Source organism: Tursiops truncatus, chromosome 1, assembly GCF_011762595.2.
Source record: "Tursiops truncatus isolate mTurTru1 chromosome 1, mTurTru1.mat.Y, whole genome shotgun sequence".
Taxonomy (NCBI): domain Eukaryota; kingdom Metazoa; phylum Chordata; class Mammalia; order Artiodactyla; family Delphinidae; genus Tursiops; species Tursiops truncatus.
The window spans coordinates 108972843-108995914 of NC_047034.1; positions in this window are offsets into that span (position 1 = coordinate 108972843).

Below are 23072 nucleotides of genomic sequence, written 5' to 3' on the forward strand. Positions count from 1 at the left end.
TGGTTCCAGTTCTTCCCTCTGAAGCCGCTCCACCAACTTCAAATGTTTCAAGACAGTTAATTCCACTTCTCTCTCAACACACACACACACACACACACACACACACACACACAGGTCTCTTTTCATGAAATGTGGTTTTCTCATCATTCTCATCATTCTTTTTTGATTTGTTGCTATTAAAGCTGTGTGTCTAGAACATGCCTTAATATATATACAGCGTAGACTAAACTAGAGCTCTCCCACCCTTTGTCCTAGGCCCTATGTTTCTATTTGGGCAGCCTGAGATCACCACATCTATGGCTGACCATTGAGTGACAGCATCCATCTTTTTTCACCATCATTCTGTAGTCAGTTGGCTGACTAACTGAACCTCAGTTCATGACTTGTCATTTATTCTTACTTATTTTCATTCTTTCATTTCAGTCTGTTGAGGGTTTTTGTTTTTGTTTTTGTTTTGGATCTTGATTCCATCAACCAATTTATTAAATGCAGGAGTAATAGAGAGTGAGGGCGTCCCTTGAAACGTAAAAGTAATTTCAGGATACATAAAAATGTAATAAATGTAGAAAATAATAAACATATGCAACCTAGTATTCAAGAGATTGATGTAGACTGAAAATATTAATGGGCTCAACATATGTCAATGAGAAATTAGGAGATATTTAGGAAATTATTCAACTTTTTTAAATACAGTGTCCTAACCTTGCCTCTCTAATGTTCCTGCTGGTCGATGTCAGAGGCAGAGCATCGAGTTATGCTAGTTAAAGGTTCAGCTCAGCATCGGATTTCTTACCAATTTCTCCCTGCTGCAGAAATAAATCCGTCTTTGGTCCCAGGAGCCAATCCAGTATACGGATTGAAGGAACATGTTTGTGAGTGAAATAGAACTGAGTTCAAATCCTGACCATGATTTTCTAGTCATATATCCTCTTGCAAGCTGTACATCCTCTCCGAGCCTCAGTTAACCCAGGAAATAATATGGTGCCTGTCTCAGCCTAAAAATTACATAAAGTAGTATATATAAAGCATCTAGCACGTGGTAAACACTCAATATGCTGTGGCTGATTGTTTGTAAGTCTATTGATACACAAAATAATTAGAAAGTTGAAAATAAAAATTAGCCCATGGAGACTGGAGCTGTCCATCATGACCTCGTGTACTTTGGTTGGTCACCGTCTGTCCTGAAGTAATTCAGTCAGGATACTCTGTTAAATTGGTAAAGAAAACTCTAAGCCTCCAAGGGCTTCCCCTGTAGAGAAGTTCAGAGAGCAGCTTTGATGAAGGAGCCAGCAGAAACCAGCTGGAGATGTTTCCTGCACCACCAGGCAAACTCAGCACTGTCTGGAAGCACAAAGATGCCCCTCCACTAGGAGGCCACTCACTCTGAGTCACCTCCAGAGGCATTAAGGTCCTAGCTTTGCCATCCAAAGGGGCTTAGGGGACCAGGGGGCTTAGAAGTGAAGAGACCGAAGAGGTGCCGTAAGTGGGCTGTTTGTCTCCCGCTGTATTTTTCCCAACCCTGCGATTTGCTATCCCACCTGAACACAACTTTGAATGTAAGGCAGTTGTGGTGCACGTGTCTGGGCAGGCACAAGCTTCTAGGGATGGTGCTTTCAAACACTGACAGGGCTTGCCAGAGTTGGGCGAGGGTGGCCTCATCTGATCTGAGGATTATTGTCAGGCAGGAGGGTTTTAAAAATTTAAATCCGAGATTTTTAACAAATAGGAAGACACCTGGCTTCCTACCCTGTGAAATGGATTACTTCAGTAGACTTTGCTTTTTTTTTTTTGCGGAGTGTTTAGATCTAGTGCTTTTTTTTTTCTCTGCGTCACCAAAAGAGCAATTGATGTCTAGATATCCATCTATGTATGGCCCCCATTGTTAGGACTCGCAAAGGCTCCCAGATTTGTACCTTCTCGGGACCCCATGATTTACAGCACGTCTCTTACTCGCTGCCATTCCTTTAGCGTTCAGTGCTGCCCTATTGAGACAGAAGTAACAACAGACCTTTTACGTGGAAGTTCTTAGGATATTTAATTAGTCATTCATCCTAGATATTCAGAGGTTGTATGTGTTTCTGTGTGTTTTGTCCTTGGCCACACTGGTTGTTGTGCTGTGTGTGTGTGTGTGTGTGTGTGTGTGTTTCCCCATTTGCACAAGGTCACACTCAGAGCTCTTCCTCCCTGAGGGGAGGTTGCACATTCATCACTTAATCTGCCTCCCATTTCCTTCATTTGGGATCACTCAGCCCTTCCTGAGGTATTACCATTTTTCCATTTCTTCTTTGCTCCCTCCTTTCTTTTAATAACTCTGGGAGACAGGGAGGCACCTCGTAAAGTTAATTTCCTCCGAAGCTTTCAAACTAAAGGCATCTCTCAGCCCAGACACCACCACCCATCTCCACCCCTCAGCAAGGACACACACACCCCTCCTCGGAGCCTTAGTCACTCTGAGCTGTGCCCGCTGACCAGGACTCTCCACGCCTCCGCTCCGTCTCAGGGGCACAGTGAATTGCTCTGTCTAGTGACTCTTTGGTCTGGGTGTGGGGAGCACAGTTGGGAAGAATCTCCCCATTTATTTTCCCTGCACCTTCCTCCCATTTTTCACTTCCCAGCTGTGCTCCCCCTTCCCTTTCACTGCTTTCTGCTTCTCTCTGGTCCTTTCAAGACTCGGGCTGGCTGCCTGCCTGTCCCAGGGATGGCATTTCCTCTTCAAAGGCCTGTGGCCTCAGCCACCCAGCTCTACCAAGCACACAAGCCTTTGGAATCGCTGTGGCTTTGCTGCCTGCCTACTTGGACGGCAGAGGGGCAGTTTTTTAAAACACCCCTTTGGTTTCTGGGGGTGAAGCTTTTCTCAATCCTATTTTATTTATGTGAACACGATCTGTGGCTTTTGAATGTTTGCTTTTGAATGTTTGTGTTAATGGACTAAGCTGAAAGGGTTTCCTCTTACCGGAGAGAGGGCCTTGCACAGCTGGGGGCCCGGCTGCTCAGCTCAGGCAAACACTGTCCCAAGAGGAACAAGTCGCCAGCCAAGGGAGTCTGGCGGCTCTGAGAGGAATTCATTGAGACTTGCATGGGCAGCAGTGGTCAGAGCTGGGATCGCAGGCCGGGCCATGGAGCTCAAGAAAATCCTTTGATTAATAGGGAGGGCTGGACTGGAAACACCTAGATTTTTGCAAATACGTTTTTTACAACGGTGCATATATTTACCAAAACTGTGGTTTTCAACAGCTTGTGTGCCTGATGTTTCCACCCGTACTCCCAGCCTTCTGAGTTACTCCTGGCAGTATTAAGAACTTCAGAAGCTTAGCTGATTCCTGAAACATTTGTAGGTGAACCTGTCATCTGAAAGTGTGGCAGCGTTCTCAGACAATTAATGGGCTTCCTGTGTATTTCCTTTCCCTTCTTCTCTCTCCGTGGTACCTAAGGGCACTTCAGATGGAAACAGAAACAAAGACCCAAAGGATCCACTGAATGTACAGTCTTTCCATATGACTAGATATCCTAACGCTGGTGTGAGGAAGGGAGATGAGCAGGGCAGGTGGCACCAGAGAGGACTGTCTGAAGGGAAGAGGATCCTCAAATTTGCCATGAAGACCAAGGAACAGAGTAGAAGGGACTCGGGGCTGGGATATCCTCAAGGGTAGACCCCAGCATCCCACCAACACCAACCCACAGCCTGTGTAGCCCTGTGTCCAGTGGCCCCGGAAACCTGGAAGCCCTTGAACCAAAGGTGAGAGACTTACCTGGACAATTTGTGTGAGGATGTGGGCATGACGAGGAACACGTCTCCCTCCAAACAAGATGGAACTGAACAGAACTAGCTGAGAATCTTTCTATGGTCTGGGCCAAATGGTGGGTCCACCATTAATATTGCTTAAGTTATTAACCTCCTTAAATGAAGGGGCCGGCTGGTATTGGAGACTGTAGACAACTGTAGCAGAGAAGAATTAAGGTGGGGCTCCACAGAATATAGAAGTTACAGTTCCTGACGCAAACTATTCCAGAGTTCCTTCATTGAAGGTATGAGTTCAACGTTGGTGACCCATCTGTTCAGTCTACATCCTCTCCTTGGACACTGTCTTCTAACTCCTTGGCTTAGTGACCACCAATAACTCCACATTCTGTATCTCTCTCCTGACCTTCAGACCCGACCTAATTGCTTACCTGACACGACAGTCACACATATACTCAGTGTGACCCACAGCTAGTTCATCCTTTACTCCACTTGTCCCTAACCAGCTCCTCCTGGGTTACCCATTGTTGTCACTATTCAACCAGTTGCTTATGCCAGAAATGTCAGAGTTATCTTTGACTCTTTCCTTTTCTCTAACACTCCCACCACCTACAGGATCCTGTTCATTCTACCTCCTAAATATCTTTTTATTCTGTCCACATCTCTTTCTCTCTTTGGCCACCAAACTAGTCCAAGTTAACATCTTTTCTCATCCAGCTACTACATTTGTCCTCTGACTAGTCTCTTGGCCTCTGTTCTTATCGCCTTGTCGTCCATTCTCTCCATGCCAATTCGAACAACGTATCTAAAATATAATCTGATCATATTTCTTACCTGACCAAAACCTTGGAATAGCTTTCTATTGCTTTTCAGGTAAAATCCAAAGTGCAAATTCCAACCTTGCTTACTCCTTCCAGTCTCATCTGTTACCAGGACAGAGACCTTGTCTTTCCATTTCATTGCTGTTCCCTCAGCACCTAGAACAATGTCTAGCACAAGGTTGCTTTCTATAAATAGTAGTTACATGGGTGAATGAATGAATTAATGAATACACAGAATTTCTGTGCATTCAAGGATAACCAAAGAGAATGGAGAGTGAGAAAAAGCCAATATTATAACCTCTCAGGAAAATGGTTCTTATTCTAAGACTTAAGCGTTTTGATCCCAGGCCCAGAATAGTAGAAAGTACTTGAGCAAGCATAGCACAAAATGCAAGGAATAAGATGGTCTCTGTTATTCTGCCCCATGAGGTCCCCATTCTGGATGTGAGAGCAGCTTGCTATGCTGTCTGTCAGATTGTCTGTGATGACAGTGGGAACTGAAAGGTTTACAAGGTAAAGAGAAGAAATGGCAGTTGGAAAGATTAGTGTAGGGGATAGTTTTGTTTCTTTTGTTTTGTTTTTGTCTGACTAGCATCCACTTCACTTCCTAACAATACCCCAATTTCCTTCTGAAGAAGGATCTCTTCCTGTTGGATTCAGTCTGTTGGGACTGTAATTAAGAGCCTGCCTTCTCCTGGGGCCCAAGTTAAGCCAATAGATGCTTTCTCCCTAGAAGTAGATTCTTGAGCACAGAGATCAAGAAACTTAAAACATTTGCTGTGTGGAGGTGACCTCCCAGCCATACCATGCCTGCTATGAGACCACCATGGTGGTTCCTCGGGGCCAGTCATCCCATTAATTAGCCCAATCATGGGCTCCCAACCATTGTAGAATGAACTTATTATCCATAACTTGGTCAGAGTTGTTTCTGTTACTTGTAAATGCTAGTATGATAATGTTGATACAAGGGAATATTATCAGAGTATAGTTCTGACATCTTTTAATTGTTTTGGGCCAAAGCCATTATGTGAATCCCAGAATAAACATCATGTGCAATTTGACCGCGGGAGTTCAATTACGACTGACTTTCCTAACATGGAAATGTATAACATTCCAACATGGACCTTCTTTGCGATCAGTAGCGGAAAATATCACTGTTTGGATTGGTCATCTGTATCTAAAAGAAATAAACCAAAACCACTCCTTCAGGTTTGTCTTTCATTGTAGCCATAGCAAAAGACTAAAAATGATCACGCTTACTACTGATCAGGAAAATACAAACTAAAATAATTACCATGCTCTTGCCAATCAGTTCTGCCAAAATTAAAAAAACAAAAACAAAAAACCCCGGCAATATCCATTGTTGATGAGAATGTGAACAAAGGCCACCCTTTCATAGTTAGTAGAAGTGTAAATTGGTCAGTCTTTCTGGAAGGCAGTTTGGCAGTGCCAATCAAAATTCAATACATATGCATACCCTTTGACCCAGCGGTTCTGCTCTTAAGAATAAAAAAAGTAAAAGGTTACAGGTGTAAGAATGTTCGATGCAGCATTAATTTGTCCTACCAAAATATTGGAAACAACCTAAATGTCCCTTAATAGGCTGAATACGTTATGGTATAGTTTCATGATTCATTCAGTAGCCATTATAAAGAATGTGGTTGATACGTCTGTAACAGAAGTAGAGTCCACAATGTTTTACTGACTGCAAAAAGCAAGTTACAGAGTAATGTGAATAGAAAAATTATTTTAAAAAAAATAAAGCTATACACAGACTTTAGAAGCACATGTATGTGTATGTAAATATGTCTGAATGTGTATAGAAAAGATCCAGACGTATTCATACCATAGTTATTGGTGGTTACTTTTGATGAATGGGGAGGAGCGTTAGAATGGGAGAAGAGAGGAAAAGAAGGGGAGTTTTGATTTTACATTTTACATATTTTGGTATCATTTGAATTTTTATTGCCTTTGTATTACTTTTGTAATTTTTTAAAAACAGAAAAAAGGAATAAAACTACTAAAATGCGAATAATCAGATCGCAGGCAGAGTAATCTTTCCAGAGGTCAAGGGTGGGTTCTGACCCACTTGTCTGGGCAAGAGTCTGGTCGATCCCAGTAGGTGGAAGCTGAGGGACTAGCCATGCCCAGGGTACAACCAAGTTTCTGTAAGAGAACCACCTAGACAGGCCAAAGGAGCTCCTCCTGGAAGGCTTTCCCAGGCTGGGTGGAAATTAGCCCCTAAAGGAGTTGGAATTGCATAGCTGATCGTTTTTATTGGCTCTGCCCATCTAATCTTGAATACCTTCTCTTTTGTTCATGAACGTTTGATGTGCCATCGTGTTATAGCTGCAGCAAGATTCCTGTCTACCTGATGTCTAACAGACAGCAGTTAGAACCTGTTTGGTTCATTGAGATATCATAACACCACCAGGTACCTGTTTTTCATGCTGCCTGTTTGGGCAGAAAGTTTATTTATTTTCTTGTATTCTACTTCATTCCAAAACACCTGGTGTGTTAAATATACTGGTTTTTTTAAAGTCATAAAATGGGGGAAAGAAAAATAAGGGTATAAAAACAAAATTAAGCCAACAATGAGGTGGTCACACAAGCTACATATTACCTAAAGTTTTATGTACTTATAAGTTAAGGGTGGGCCACAGTTTGGCTCTGAGTTTCCTAGTTGGCAGAGTGACACGATCAGGTACAGGATCAAGTGACAGTCTTGGTTTTCCTGAGAAATGAAAGGAGAAAAATTTCTTAGCAAGTATGAATATATACGTAGCTGAGAAGAAAAGTATTCTACTACAGTCTCATGGGTTGGAGAGCTGAATCCTAACTAATGTCAGTCAACTTACAGTCCCTTTCCAAGGCAGTGGTAGTTTCCTTCTTTCATAGGAACTACCTTGAGTCACTTGGTCCCCTTGAATTGTGGTCCCTCCTCTCCAGAGAGGGATGCTTGTCCTTTCTGCCAAAGCCATAAGCCTGGGGAAGAAAGCTACTTTGTTCAAGTTATCCTTGATTATTTTGGAACTTCCTAAAGCTCCTGTCATGTGGTTCCAAGTTTAACTGTAGTCACTTTGGACATGAGTTTATTTCCACAATGATGTATGTCAGCAACCACAGAGTGAGCTTCTTGTATTTTTATATCAATATGATACCCTTTGTTTATTTGTTCCTCAGAGGTTTCGCTTTCGCTTATGTAATGGGCTATGGCATTTTTGGGTCATTACCTCGTGCTGGGTTCTCCTTTTCCGTTGTATCTCTGATGCGTCATATTCTTGACACTCTACTCCTTTGGATCTCTGAGATATAATGCTCTGAGGTAGTGGGCGGGAGCTGGTGGGAGCCAGATTATATGATGACTTCTCCACCCTTCCCCACAGAAGAACCGCCTGAGTTTGTCACTGAGTTGTTTCTGTACTCAGCCTGTTGGCATTCCCTCAAAAAGCACATTGGCTTAAAACTACAGCAGCTACCAAAGCATGAGGGTTAGGTGGGCCTGGAAGACTGCAAGCTCCACTGCTGAGTTGGGCAATGGGCCAGGAAGAGTCTCCTGAACTCCAGAGCTACATCGACCCTGTTCCCACAGAGTGTGTAGCTAGAAGTGGTCAGTCCCCTACATGTACCCCTGTCCAAGCCTACATTATAGGAAGATCCTGAAGGAAACATAAGCCTCAAAATAGGAACATCCCTTGGCTTGGGGCTCGTTTTCCTGAGCTCCTCCATATTCTCATATACATCTATCTGCTTAGATGTCTAACAGTAATCTCAAGCTTAACATGTGCAAAACAGAACTCCTGCTTCGTGTTCCCACCCCACACCCGCCCAGGGCTACTCTTCTACTCTTCTCCATCTGGAAAATGGTACCGCTGTTCACCCAGCTGCTCAATCCCAAAACTTAGGAATCATGCTTGATCCCACCTCCCCTTTCCTTCACCTTTTATATCTACTCCAAGTACCCTGTTTCTACTTCCAAAATATATCTAAATCCCTCCACTTTTCTCCATACTCATGGCCAGCAAGCTGGTCCAAGCTGCTGTCATCTCTTGCCTGAATGACTAAAATCACTAACTGGGATTCCTGCTCTCCCTTCTTGATACCACTACAATCTATTACCACACCAGTATTCAGGGTGACAGAACACATCACTCTTGTGCTTAAAACCTTCCAATGGGGCTTCCCTGGTGGCGCAGTGGTTGAGAGTCCGCCTGCCGATGCAGGGGACACGGGTTCGTGCCCCAGTTCGGGAAGATCCCACATGCCGCGGAGAGGCTGGGCCCGTGAGCCATGGCCACTGAGCCTGCGCGTCCGGAGCCTGTGCTCCGCAACGGGAGAGGCCACAACAGTGAGAGGCCCGCGTACTGCAAAAAAAAAAAAAAAAAAAAAAAAACTTCCAATGACTTCCTGCTGCTCTCAGGGGGAAAAAAATCCTATTGCTCCTGCCCACGTCTCAGATCACATCCCAGACCGCTTTTTGTGTCACTCACTGAGCTCTAGACACACTGACTTCTCTTCCTCAAACATGCCACGTTATTTCTCACTCAGGGCCTTTGCACTTGCTGTATCCTTCACTTGTAATGTCTTCACTTGACTTCTTATCATTGAGCTCTCGCTTCTTCAGTGATATCCTATTCCCAATCTTTCTGTTAAATGACCCTTTTACTTCCTTCATAGCATTTCTTACAGTGTAAGAATATCTTGAATATTAATGTGTTCACTTATTTATTATTTGTCTTCTTCATCCAGAACATAAGTTCAATGAAGACAAGAATTTTGTCTGTTTTGTTCACACCTGTATCTTTGGTGAATGCTGAAGTTCCCAGACCATGTAGATAATATAAATTCAAACCCTAAACCTGTGAGATGGGAAGTTTGTGATTTTAACATCTTATGAGCACAGGCCAAGTTAGATATTTTCTTGTTTTTCTTCATTGCAGTTAGGGTTTTTTTCTAGTCTACCCTTTCATTGAGTAGTATCCCTTGTGAGTCTCACTTTCATGAGAAGTCTCAGTTCCAACTCACCGTCGTTTGAGGGCACTAAGCCTTGTCTCCTGTCCTCCGTAAAGCCCCTGAAACCAAACCCCAAAGTCACTGAGATAGACAGACTTCCCAGAGTAGCAGAGTTTCAGCGGCAGTTTACCACTCTAAATTCCAGCCCCTCTTTATGTGTGTGTATGTGTGTGTGTGTGTCCATGAGGATTTCCCTAATTCACATGAGAGTTTGGCCAGGCATTCGAAGTATATTAATTGTATTTTATTTAGGCTATCCGGGTGTTTAGTCTGCCTTATAGCAAGAAACACAATACTACCTGCCTTCTATGAGCATGGGATAGAGTTCTAGGAGACAGAAACATCCATTCGTCCAACTATCTCATTTATTGAATGTGTTTTTCCGTGCCAGACACTAATAACCAGGTACACGTAAGAATGTGCTGAGGCATGCCCACAGTGATGTGAGGATACAGAAGTAAAAGAGATCAATTCTGATGAGGGATCTGGGAAGGCTTTGCAGATAAAAAGGGATTGGAGGGTTTCCCTGGTGGCGCAGTGCTTGAGAGTCCGCCTGCCGATGCAGGGGACACGGGTTCGTGCCCCGGTCCGGGAAGATCCCACATGCCGCGGAGCGGCTAGGCCCGTGAGCCATGGCTGCTGAGCCTGCGTGTCCGGAGCTTGTGCTGCACAATGGGAGAGGCCACAGCAGTGAGAGGTCCGCGTACCGCAAAAAAAAAAAAAAAAAAAAAAAAAAAAAAGGGGGATTGGAGCTGGATAATAATAAGAATACCTAATTTTTATCTAGTGCTTACTCTGGACCAGGGCACTATGGGAAGTACTTCCCATGTATGGTCACCTTATCCTTACAACAAAGCATAAAATTGCCACCATTCTTATCACCCCAACTTTATACCTGAAGCACAGAGAATTTGAGTAATATGCTCAGTCATACAGAAAGTAATTGGCACTGCCTGGATACGAATTCAAGGAGTTTTGAGTCCTGTGCCAAGGCTTTTAGCTATTATGCTACATTGTGCTTGAACAGACAGGGATTGGGCGAGGGCATTCCATCCATACCTTAAGAAAAATCATTCTGACCTCCTAGATTGTTGTGAGGATTATCTGAAATACTGTAAGGAAAAGCAGGTAGCACAGTGCATACTACACAATAAGCACTCAATAAATGCCGACTTTCTTCCCTCTTTAACCCTCTACCACCAACTTATCCACAAATTCCTTTAGGGATGGGACCATACTGTACATGAAGACATGTCCCACCCCCACAGAACCTAGTATTGATTGATGATTGATCCCTTGACTGATTCATTGATTGAATTAATACTTTAGGTAGTAGTTTTGGTACTTCGGTTTGTGTTGTGGTTTAGTTCTCAAAGTACTTTTATGTCTATCAGCTCAAGTTATCAGCACGTCAGTTCTTAGAGATGGAATGGACATCTGGCTTTAGTGACAAATGTGAATTTTACTGAGGCGGGAATAGCTCAGTCTTGGGAAAAGGGTGAGTATGACGCACGTGCAACTGGATGAGAAAGAACCAGAGGAGAAGATTCTGAGTGTGGCTCTGGAAGGAGGTGGTGGCAAGAGGCCAGGCTTCTACTCCCAAATGAGCTCTTTAGCTCCAGCCTTGTCATTGGCCCTCTATGAGAGCTTGGGTAAGGTGTCCCATCTCTCAGAGTTGGCTGCCTCATCATTCAGCCATCACTCAGCACCTGAGTGTGGGTTTCCCTTCACATGACACCCATCACATTTCATGGGGGGTGTCCCTCATTAGACCGCAGACTCCGTGAGAGCAGAGGCTCCTTACTCACTTGTAACCGCAGCACCTAGCACATGTCTGACACATCGAAGGTGATCAAATATCTAGTAAATGAGTGGTGAATGAGTGGTTTAGATAAAAAGAAGAAAGAAGAGAGGAGAAACAAGGCCAGTGTCACAGATTCAGATCTAAGGTACAGAGAGAGGAAACAAGCAGAAAACAGTGAGAAGGCTAAACCAGAGAGATTGCCCCATCCATTCAGTAAGCTGGGTACAGTCATGTCTGATTATGAAGCACTTTAAGAGTCAGGGGGCTTCCCCAGTGACCATAATCACAGACTGTCCTTTCCATTTGTTTAGCCCAACCTTATTTCAAAGGTAGCACGGACATAAACTTTAGCCCTGGCCTTGCCCAACGGGCCACAAACTCCTGTGAGTTGAGAAAGCTCTATCAGTGCAGCGTGTTATCAGTGAGAGTTTACACCACTGAGGGATTGCAGAACACTTTGTGAACATGCCCTGATCAACTTTCATCTGCCAAATAAGCCTCCGTTCCTTTGGGATCCCCTTTCTCACTCTTCAGAGTCCTAGTTCAAAGTCCAGCCTCTGTAATGGCCTGAGCATCTACATGCATTTCTGGGTTCACCTCTGGGGGCAGCTGGTCCTTCCTCCTCACCCTGTTAATGTCCTTTCCTTCTCCCTTGCCCAGGGTCTACCTCAGCAGACCTTCCACAGACCAAGAAGCCACAGGCCGCCAGGAAACAGTCCTTTCTTTTGTCTGGAGCATAGCAATACAGGGTTAGATTTGGCCCAAGGAACAGTATGATTAGATCAGCAAATCAACCCACAACTTATAGAAACAAGATGTGCTTACCCATCCATTACAGTGGATGTCGTGGTTCTCTCCACTTGGTTGGATGACTTACATTAAAACGTTTAGATGCTGGGTGCAGGTAGTGTCTTTGGGACCAAAGGGATGGGGATCTAAATACACATCCCAGGAGGGAACCAGCTACCAGCTGCAGCTCATCTTGAGTCTGCCATATCTCCTCACCCAACTATGAAAATGACCTAATTGTGTACAGACAACAGCAGTTGTACAGGGAAAAATAATACAGCAATGCAAATATTCAAACCAAATTGGAAAAGCAAAGCAAGAAGGAGCCAGAAAGCATTAGATCATTCAAATTGCAACCTGGCCAAGACAGCATCTGGGCATGCATCCTCTGTCCAGCTTTTGTTCACATATCATCCCTAATGCTTCTTTGCATTTATAGATAGAATCATGGCTTGGTATTTGCACAAAACCCTTTGTGCGGCTGCATTCTAAAGAGCAAGGGTTTCTCACAGTGTCTCTCCAGAAGGGGCAGAGAATTCCCCAGTGGAATGCTTTAGTAGACTTGCAGGTCAAAAAGGGCCCTTCTCTCTCTGAAGATGGGTGGAGGAGTGATGTACCTTTGGCCAGCGTATATGTTTTAATTGTGGGACCAGTGCAGGCCGTGCTCATTTTCCTTCCTCACTGGGTCATTTCCACTTTAGTTCTGAAAACAAAAAACAGTTGATTAAAAAAAGAGCCTTCCTGACTGAACCTTGGATCCCCTCTTTGGATCTGGACAAGAAGCGGGGATGTTCCTACCCCTCTCCCCCTCCCCCCCCCCACCATATTGTAAAGCTGGTTCAAGTCCGCCTGAGTCTGAGGAATAATGCGGTCTCTCGTGGCACAATCTTGTGTGTGTCTTTGTTGAGTGGCCTCCACCCCCTTCTATGGGGAAATCACTCCTGGTCAGGCTCTGGAGTCCGAAGCCCTGGGCAGAACCAGCTCTGCCACTGCAGGATCTTGGACAGAACAGACGACCCCTTAGAGCTCTGGAACTCTCCTATGTTAGATGACGATGAATAATACTATCTGCCTCCCTGGATTTGTGAGGATGAAATGTTATCAAGAGCTTCTCAGAGCACCTGTCACCTAGTAAGTATTCCAGAAATGGGAGGTTTTCTTGTTATCACCACTTGGATGTCCCTCAACCTACCCACCCCCGTCCCCTCAGTAGTCAATTGGATACCTCAGCACAAGTCCAGTGAGGAAGCAGCCAAGGAGCGTTCAGGTTTTAGCAGCTGATCCTAACAAGTTTCTCTGGTTCATGAATGTGAAACACAGAGAACAGCGTTTACTCCGTGAAATCCACCCCCGACCCCCATCAGCTGGTGAGTGCTGGACCCTTCCCTGGGGAAACGTGAGCAAATCACTGCACAACCCCAGTTGCCTAGAGTTTGCTTGGGGTTGTCTTCATGTCGGTGGCATCTCCATTTGTCAAGACGTAGAAAGTCTTAAACAGCTGGGGCACTGGGAGGAGGGAGAATAAGAGAAGAGAAGCAGGGACCTCAGACAGACAGACCCGCCTTTACCTGCGTCACTCAGCGCAGCCGATGCCTCCACCCACAGAGCTCCCCAGGAGGTGCACCCGGCGGCTGCTCGCAGAAGAATCACAACCCGGGGCGCGAAGGGGCGCAAATTACCTTCCTTGGCGCTCTAGGATTCGGGAGCCACGCGAAATAGGGCGGAAAAAAAAAAAAAAAGTCCTGGATTCAAATCCCTGCCCCACTCCTTTCCAGCGGAGTCTGCTTGGGCAAGTTGCTCTCCTCCGTGAGGCTGGAGGATTTCGTTTGGAAAAGTGGCTGAAAGCAACACCGCCCTGGGACGGTCGTAGGGAGGATGAATGGGGTGCGGAGGCAGCGCGCGGCGACTGCAGGAAAGGACGTCCCCGCATCCCCGGTCCCTCCCCTACCGCCACCCGCGCTCCTGCGGGTCAGGTCGCGCCCAGCCTCCAGCGTGGAGCTGACCCGGCTCCGTCGCGCAAGCGGCTCTCGGGTTCCACGAGGCCCGGGCCACTGCCCCGGGGGCTCCGCGTACGTCAAGCGCCGGTGGCCAGGGCTCCTGGGCCGGGTCTGAGGCGCGCGCGGCCGGCAGGGGCCATTGTCCCGCGGGAGGACCTGCCCCGCCCTGGCGGCTCATCGGTCACCGAACTGGGGCCCTGCTTAGTCACAAGTGTTACAACCCAGTTTCTGATGTTCTAACATTATTTCCTGCAAAGAGAAGAAAAGTCTTAAAGAGAAGAACCCTAGTTTGTGTTTGTATTTGTTGCCATGGGGTTCAGTTCAACTGTACACAGATGTAATTGTTGGTTTTTTTTAACTTTTCAAGCTGTGTACTTCAGTGGGCAAAGATTACACACCATATTTGTGTTGCAGTGTTGCTATGGAAGTGCATATGGTTTTATTTGGTAGAAATTTGCAGAGAAATCTAAGGAAGTCATATGTATGCATGACAAACATGAAGTTTCAGAGGACAGGATTCCAAACAAATTAGAACTAAGAGGGCTTTTGACAATAGCTTGAAATCTGGAACGTGGGTGCACGGATGCTGCTCTACCTGCATGGGCTCTGACCCAGGAGGCAGAGGTTTTGGAGTCTGAGAGTCAAGAATTTAACCAGTTCTGCCACTTACTAGCCGTGTGAGTTACTTGGGTGAGTTACTAAGCCTTGGCTAACTTCTGCTTTCCTCATCTCTGAATCAGGGAGCCATTACCTCTACCTCGCATTGCTGATGTGGAGAGGAAACACGATAACAGGTCTTGAGCACTGTATACAGTAAGTGCTCAATAAATGGTAGGCATCCTTGTGGAGTGGTAATAGCAGTCCTATTAAGCTCCAAGGGTGTGGGCTCATTCATCAAACTATCTCTGGGGCTTTGAGGCTTAGAGCGTTTGGGGGAAGCCAAGGAGGTTCAGTGCTGGCTAACCTTGGTTTTGTGGACAATTGTCATCAGACTGCACCACCACTGAAAAGTATAGACTTCAGCTGCCAAAGGAATTGAAAGGTGCTCTGCTGCAAACAACGAGGGTGGCTCATCGAGGCAAGCTGGTGACACTTGCCAGGAGAGGCCTCTCAGCGTGTGGCTCCAATTCCCCCGCCCCGCCACTCCATGTTGTCAGCAGTCATCTAGCCCCTCATAGGCTCCAGCACCCCTGAGAAAACAGAAAACCGTTCTCCAAAGTATTCACACCTGAACACTTTTAGAGGGCTGGGTAACGATTATAATTTTAACATTTTTAAATCTTCAAGTTAATTCATGTAGATTGAAATCTGCCAGGGAAGTACGCTACATACACTTTTTGTCTGGCTTACATTTTGAGAGGTTCACAGACCTGTTGGAATGCTGTCTTCCCCACCCTCACTCTTCTCCAATACACACAGTAGAGGTTGGCAAAACAGTGAGAGCTTGTGCTAACCTTGATTAAATTACTGGATCTATCTGGGGCTCTGTTTTCTGATCTGGAAAATGAAGATGCTGGATTAGGTGATTTCTGAAGTCCTTCTAGACCTAAGTGACTATAACTGTCATTCGTCTACCTTGAATAGAAAACAAGAGGTCTTTCAGTATTCTAGATGTTCTAACTAACCTACATTAGAAAACAATGAGAAAAAAAGTCTATATCCTCCCACAACCTGGCGTTCTAGTTTCTCAGCCCCTTGAAAGGCCTTCAGAAATAAGCATGTAAAATATGCTTGGGATTGTCTCCACGTCAGTGGCATCTCCATTTGTCAAGACGTAGCAAGGCATGCCCTTCTCCCTTGCCCCAACCCAGGAACTCCACAGTTGGACAAACTCTTCCTCACCCTGCCAAGGCTGTTTGAATGGACTTTTGTCTTTGTGTCTACTTTTTGAACACCTTCATTATGACTCAAGTCACTTTTTAAAAACTAATATATATGAAAAAGGGGAGGGGGACCTAACAAATTTTATTTTTAAACTACAAGTCATATAACTTTGTCATCATTCTGTGTATAATTCAAAGGAAGTTTTTTTTTTTCCTTCTGGCAAAATTAAAGGACAAATGTTCACTCATTCAATCTACATGATAAAATGATCAAGGTGTATATTTAGATAGTGACTATGTTATATAAATCCCTTTGTATTGAATATGTATGTATTATTGCTAGAATCTTAAACTTGAAAAAAAAATGTCTGCCACAAATGGCTAACGATAACAGTCCCCTCCTTAGTCAGACAGATACTGCCTCTTTCACTGAGGACGTGGGACATTAGCAGAGTTAGCTGGCTAATGATGTCAACTGTGTATCTAACGATAGGGTTACTAATGACTCAAAACCCATAGATTTTCCTCTTCCTTCTGCCCCCGACTACTTTGCTCTTGGGTCACACGTTGGCTGAGGGATGGGAATGAAAGCTAGCTCACCTTCACGCTGTTCGAAGCTGTGCCATTACCCAGCTATGTGACCTGGGACGAGATTTTACCCTTTCTGGACCTAGGCTTCCTCATCTGTAAAGTGAGGGACTGGGGCTTGGGCCATCTCTAACCTTCTTGCACTAACAGTCAAGGGTTCAGCTATCCTCCAGCCTGGAGAGGTTATCTGCTGCCAGCTACTGTTGGTTCTTGGAACTTCTATTCACATGAGCCTGATTCTCAGACTCCACCAGCTCTAAAAGCCCTTGGCCCTTGCACTCTATACTGCCCTTCCAGGAATCAAGACTGAAGCTTTTGCTCAGACTTGGGTTCAAAACCCCAGAGTCAGTGAGAACCTCCTCCCATTTCAAGACGAATTCAAGAACTACAGCCCTTCCCAAGGTAGGTAGGTCATATTTCCTGGGTGTTTGTTCTGTCACCCGATGTTTGCTTATCTTCTGTTCAATCATTCAGGTAAACATTCCATTTTCTTTTCTTTTTTTTTTTTGCCTTCTTCAGATTCCAGCCAGTTGAGATTGTGGACCGCTATGAAAATGTTCCCTGTGGGCATTTCTCATCTCCATTCTCTTTTTAAAGACGTTTCCAGGAAGGACTGTGAAATAATTCCGTGGAATAGCGCCAAACAGGGTGGTATGTATCCAGGACTAGCTTCCACAGGCTCCTGGGCCAGAGAAGTAGCAGCCCCCAGTGATACGACCTGAGAGTTGGCAACGGCCTTGGCAGACCCTTCCCATCCCTGACCCGCTGTGGGAGTGCGTGCACCCTTTCCCCTTGTCTGCAATGGGTATCAAACACCTTTCAATACATACAAGGTTGAAAAGCCACTAGAAAGTAACACACCTTATACAGTACTCTACTACTCATCAAAGAAAACCTTTATATAGCACTTAAATGGAATATTCTTTCTGGACTTGGAGAAGACTTATTTTCAACTTCTCCCACGAGCTCTTTGCTCTTCTTTTCCTATGCTTATCCTTTCTTCCTTTTCTCTCTTTCCACATCCTAACTGAAAGCTGGGAGATGATTTTGGGATTATCTTGGGTTTTCTGTAACTTTTTTTGCTGCTAAAATAACTGAATGAGATCACGACCAGTTTGGAAGGATACCCGGCAGCCACTATAATTATTTGTTACGGGCTGGCAGGTAAATAGAGAAGAGGTCTTCTGGAGCTCCTGCAGTGAAGCCTTGAGCGAGAAGGCCCATGTGGGGAAAATGAATGACTTCAGCCAAAGCAAGAAGCACAGTATTATTCTGGTAAAACAGAGTCTGCCGTAGGGCACATCTTTGCCTCCCCCCTCTTCTGCTGGACCCAGTGCAGGCAGCATGTGGTGCTCGGGAAAGGCCTTTCTGGAAGGGCAAACCACAAGAATGCAGTCCTGCGTGTTGCCTCCTGAGCCAATCAGGGCAGCGATGACTGGCCCACATGAACGTGCAGATTGGTTCTGCTGTTTAACAACTCATTCTGGGAATAGATACTCCTGTCATTGCCAGGCTAGTGGTGGGAGTGAGGTTGGGGACGGATTTGAAGTTTGGGATTTCAAGTTCATACGTGGCCAACCCAGGTCGGACAGTGTGTCCAGCTTTGCCCTGTTGGTACCTTGTTCCTGCCCTGTATATACAATTCCTTTGCCAAACTGGTATTTTGTCCTGAGTCTTAGGGCACAAGAAAGCAAACAAACAGATGGAATACATTAGCTACATCTCTTTTCTTAGGCCCTTTGCCGATATTAGTTAAAGCTGCTTTGCTCTTTACTTGGAAGTAGTTTGAACTGCTCTTTCAAAGTAACGTTTGCAAAGGGAATGCAGACCAGTGCTTTGTCATGATTCTTCATTTTCAGGGAATTTGAGATTTGAGTTCTTGGCCGAGTGGATGAGGCCTAAAAAGGCATCTCTCACCAAGCTGTGGCTGCAAAGATGCTGATCAGAAAGGAAGGCTGCTGCTCCTTCCTCCCCTCTGCTCGCTCCCACATAAGCCCTCTCAACACCGGGCTGCTGGTTTTCATCATTAGCTGCACCTGGAGGTGAATTTGGGCTGTCTGGGAACTCTTTCAGGCATTTACCAGGCCATTTAGAGAAAGCCCAGGGGTTGTGAGGGTCAGATTGAGTGAATGTGTGTATGACATGCAAAACCTCAAGCCGACAGAGACGGTCTCATTGGCAGCAACAAGGGTCTTAAATTATTCAAAGATGTTAAATGTCAGCTGAAGGTCAGTGACATGGATGGATCTCACCAGCATAATGGTGAGCAAAACGAGCCCTTCATGGGAGTATATGCAGTATGATTCTTTTCATAAAAGCTACATAAACAGGTAAACCTAATCTAGTCTGTTAAGATGTCAGGTGTGTGGTTACGCTTGGGGAGGGGATGGGTCATGCCTGGAAAGGAACCAGAGAGGGACTTGGTGGAACTGGTAATGTTCTGTTCCTTGATCAGGGTGCTAGTTATACAGGTGTGTTCAGTTTGTGACCATTTATTCAGTGGTATTCTTGCAGTATATGCACTTCCTATATATATATTATATTTCAGTTTGTTACTGAGAGGCTGTTCTATGTATAAAGGAGTGGAAAGATCTCCAAGGTATACAGTTAAATGGGAAATGCAAGAATCAGAACAGAATGTAGAATATGCTATTATTGGTGTAAAAAATATATGTGGGCATATAATTGTATATGAATAGAGCATCTGGGCTTCGCTGGTGGCGCAGGGGTTGAGAGTCCGCCTGCCGATGCAGGGGACACGGGTTCGTGCCCCGGTCCGGGAGAATCCCACATGCCGCGGAGCGGCTGAGCCCATGAGCCATGGCCACTGAGCCTGCGCGTCCGGAGCCTGTGCTCCGCAACGGGAGAGGCCACAACAGTGAGAGGCCCGCGTACCGCAAAAACAAAAAAACAAAAAACAAAAACAAAATGAATAGAGCATCTCTGGAAGGATACTGGGAAGAGTGAGTGCCCCGGGGGTGCCTGGACAGAGAGGTAGGAGAAGAACTTGATTTTTACTCTACGTCCTTTTGTGCCTTTTGAATTTCATATGATGTGCTTGAATATTTTATTCAATAAAATTATTCATTAAAATATTAATTAAAGAGGACATTATGCTAAGTGAAATAAGCCACAGAAGGACAAATACTGTGTGAGTCCACTTATATGAGGTACCTAGAGTATTCAAATTCATGGAGACAGAAAATAGAATGGCGGCTGCCAGGGGCTGGAAGGAAAAGGGGATGGAGAGTTTTTGTTTCATGAATGGATGCAGAGTTTCAGTTTGGGAAGATGACACATGTTCTGGAGATGGATGGTGGTGATGGTTGCACAACAGTGTGAATGTACTTCGTGCCACTGAACTGCACACTTAAAAATGGTTAAAATGGTAAATTTTCTGTTATGTATATTTTGCCACAATAAAAAAATATATATTTGTTAAGGCTAAAGTCATTACGAGGGAAACTTCTATGTGCTAGCTCTGTCATTTGCAAGCTGTGTGACCTGAGGAAGTTACTTACCCTCCCCGTGTGTCCATTCCTTTGTTTCCTCATCTGTAAAGTGGGATAGTATTAGTACCTATCTTATGGGATTGTTGTAAGAATTAAATGAAAGAGTACATGTAAAAAGCTTAGAATAGTCCTTGGAACATACGTGCTTAAGAAATGTTGCTTATGATTATTATCATTTTTGCAGACTTCTAGGTGTAATACCATCCCTTTCATATTTTGTGGAAAGAATCTCTATACGTGTGTGTGTGAGTATGTGTGTGAGTGTGTGTGTGTGTGTGTGTGTGTGCAGCTAATGTACTCACTCATGCATCCATCACGTATTTATCAAATACCTTCTGCGTGCCAGACATTGTGCTAAGGGTTGGGTAGAGAGTGATGAGCATGGATTGTCAGGGTATCTAATGGTGGTGACGATGAGACTCCTGTTTAAATAGGGAGGTCGCAGACGGCCTCTCTGAGCAGGTGACAGTTCTGAGTAGCTAGTAGCAGAGTCCTGAATGGGCCAGACACACAAAGACTAGAAGGACTTTCCTGACAAAAGAAGTAGAATGCTGCAAGATCCCAAGATTGAAGGCCCTTTGTGGGTGAGTTAAGGAGGAGAGTAGTGTGAGAGGAGGATGGAAGGTACATGGAAAATTCTAGAAAGAGGTGGAGGGAACTGTTCAGAGTGGTTTCTGCTAGGGAGTGGGACTCAGGGAGGTGTGGGGAAGAGGGTGTGGAGTGGAGAAAAGGAATTTCGCTTTTCACCTCGTTCCCTTCTACACTGTTTGAATTATTTACCATAAGCATGTATCTTATTATTAGGGGGAAAAGCTGGTTAATAAAAAAATTGAGGAATTTTGGTGACTAATAGTAAGGAATCTAATAACCTTTCCTTCTTTCAAGAATCACCTCATCTCAACTCTCTAGTTACTTTCCATGCATCAAGAGAGTAATGTCATTGGTCTGAAGTTGCCTCCTCCTCCTATGTATTCAGCCATCTCTCTTTTTGAGCTGCTAATAACTTTTTTCAATTGCCTTCAGTGAAACCCTTCAATCCTCTCTTCCACTAGGACTGTTTTTACTTTTTTAAAAAAGACCTTTCAAATTCATGTAGGATTCGTACTTTGTGGTCACTGCAATGGCAGATGCGCCCAGGGGCAAGTGCTCAGCCTTTTGGCCAATTGGAATAGGAGGAGAGAGGCGAGGGGGACCAAGGGACTGAGGGAGAAGGAAGAAATAAAGCACTGGGCCTGCGAAACGAACCCCAGAGGCTCTCTGGGGCTGCATGCGTTCCTTGTCTGTACCTCCACCGGGGTGCCCAGCGCCTTGTCTAAGTCAGGCAGGAGTGAGAGTTTCCCTGTAGAGTGTTCCGAAAGGCAAAGAGGTTCACCTTGGCCAAATAGAATTCCATCAGTGCTAAGACCACTTAGACTCAAATTTCTGAGTCAAGACAACTGATGACTGATGACGTGCTCTAGGACAGATCTCCAAATAGCCCGAGGCAGTGTCGGGGGAGGGGGGGTTGATCTGGAAGTCTCCTGGCATTTTCAATCCTCTAAAGTGAGCTGGAGTTAGGAAGGAGGAAAACAGAGCATCTGATCCGTTCTTGGCCTGCCTACCTTGCTGACAATGTCATTGCCTACGTGGCCCAGGAGAAATAAGGTGAATAACACCAATTTGGAAACTTGCACTGGGCTATTTGTATGCCCAGCCCACGTCCTAAATGTCTCTTCAGTGTCCCCTTTGTTTATTCTCTGGACATTTTGATACATGTTTCCCATCCAGAAGAAGTACTTTAGTTGCAGCTTTGTCTTTGGCATCTGGTCAGATGTGACACTTAGGTTTCTTCTCTTCTGAGCCTTGGCACTACCCTTCCCACTGTGTGCCATGTCCCAGTCCTCTGCCAGACAGTTCCACACACTGCAGGGGAGCTTTTCCTTTCAGGGGTAACCCATGCAATCCTATTCCAGGAAGACTTCCTCTCTCCCCATCACTGTGTTTAGAAAACTCACTCTTTGCCAATTATGAGTAATGATATTAATAATAAGCTAGTATTTATTGAGTGCGTATAATGTATCAGGCAATATTCTGAGTGCTTTGCATGGATTAACTCATTTAATCTTTATCTTTATCATGACTCTCCGAAGAAGTAGGCATGGTTATTGTCCCTGTTTACAGATGAGGAAACTGAGGCCTGAAAGGATTGCTTCCACCGCTTTCCTTTCTGCTGGGGTCTCTGCTCTGAGCAAGCCAGCCATTCTCTGTGCACATCAACAGCCCCTGCCTAGGGGCCTGGCTCTTGGTGAATAATCTCTCCTTGATCTCCTTCACTCCTCATCTACTTTCACATCCTAAGCAAAAAATGTGTCCCTGGATTCCTCCTGCCAGCTCCATCTGTGAAGCATGTGAACCGATGTTTGAATAAGAATGACTAAAGGGGAAAGCGGTTTTATGAACTTCAGACTGTGAGCTCAAGGAAGAGAGTGAGTCAGGCCTCCACATTCCTGAAATACTTTTGGGAGGCTCAGTGACCTCAGACAATAAGAACCTGAGGCAGAGCTCTCCGGACGTCCTTGGGAGGCCTCCCACGAGGAAGAACGCGAGGGCGGCCTCTCGTGTGCCGCGCTGTGCAGGGGGTTGAAGGCCACCACCCGGCAGAGTGGCCCGCAGCTACCGAGGGCCTCCACGCTTCTGCCCAGGCTGTTCCCTCTTCCTGGGATGCCTTTCCCTAAGCTCTCGTCCACTCCTGTCTCCTCCTTGGGCTGCTCCAGGCAGAATCAGGGGCTCCACAAGGCTTTGTGCATGCCTCTCTCACCCCAGACTCCGGGCTCCTAGAGAAATGTGCTGGCAACGTGTCTGCCCAATACACTCCTTATACCTCTGAGGTTGGCGACAGCTCCAGGGTGGAGGGAAAAGTCCCGTCCTGGCAGGTGGGAGATGTGGGTTCTTGTCTCATCTCTGGCCTTGTCTATGCTGTGTAACCTCCTCTCACATTCCTGGGGAA